We start from the raw sequence: 1,092 nt of genomic DNA, 5'->3' as shown, positions 1-1,092 counted from the left end.
TGGCTAAGCCCAAACAACCCTCACCCATTCTAATTTTTGTTTGCACCAGTAGGAACAATCAGCCTAGCCTAGCTTTTCCCTGATCTAGTCCACATGAGGCGCACAGGTGTTACAGCCCTGCCTAGTCTGGTCTGCCCCCATCCCAGCTCACGCTCTCCAGTGGGAGTAGCCGTCCAGGAAGGGAACGCCCCATATTCCTCTTGCCAACTCTGCTCCCTCCCTTCCTGGTTCTCAAGTGTGCTGGTTGGGTGCTGCAGTCACATCCAGTACAGGCAACTTCACCTTGGCATTCCGTATTGTGCACTGGTTTTTGTTGTGACTGAACCAGGCTCGACCCACACTGTTCTGGTGCTCGGATTTGCCAGTGGATGACATGAACTGATTCAGCCTGGTCTGCCCCCAACCCATGCCAAATGTATGCCAGTGGGAAACTTTCCATGGCCTATTCTGGGCTGTTTCCTGTCATGCTTCTTGTGCTTACTTGTAGGGACTGTGTCCTGCCTGAGGAGTTGCCCAGGCTCCTCCATCAAAACCTCTCCTAATGCCAGATTTTGTGCATGCGAGGGGTCCATGAGCCAGCCCTACTCAGTTCACCTCCTGTCCTAGCAGGAACAGTGGCTTTTCCTGACTGGCCTTCAACCCAATCTGGTCCTTGCTGTTGGATGTTTCAGCCCAGTCACGGTTCGTCCATACCCACATGCAGCCCACACATGCCTCACTAGGGGTTGAGACCTAGCCTAGACTGTCCCACATCTACTTTGGTCCTCCAGAGCACCAGATGGTTTTAGAGTCTAGCCCAGCTTAGTGAGTCCAGTCCCAGTCTACACTTGTGCCAAGGGAGACTACAACCATATCCAGATCACAATGCAGCCCCCATTCCAGCACATGCATTCCTTGGTGGAAATCTCAACCCAGCTAGGGTGTCCCCTTAGCTCCCCAACCGGACCTGTTTCCAGCCATAGATCATGCACATGCCAGTGGTTGCTCTGATTCAGCTTGGCTCAGCCCCTCACCTGTCCCAGCCCGACTTAGATGCTGGGGCTTAGCATCCCTGGCTCACGCAGACCAATAGGTGCAAGAGCCTAGCTCTGC

The sequence above is a fragment of the Ochotona princeps genome, chromosome 4, assembly GCF_030435755.1.
Source record: "Ochotona princeps isolate mOchPri1 chromosome 4, mOchPri1.hap1, whole genome shotgun sequence".
Taxonomy (NCBI): domain Eukaryota; kingdom Metazoa; phylum Chordata; class Mammalia; order Lagomorpha; family Ochotonidae; genus Ochotona; species Ochotona princeps.
Note: the sequence above shows the minus strand (reverse complement) of the source record.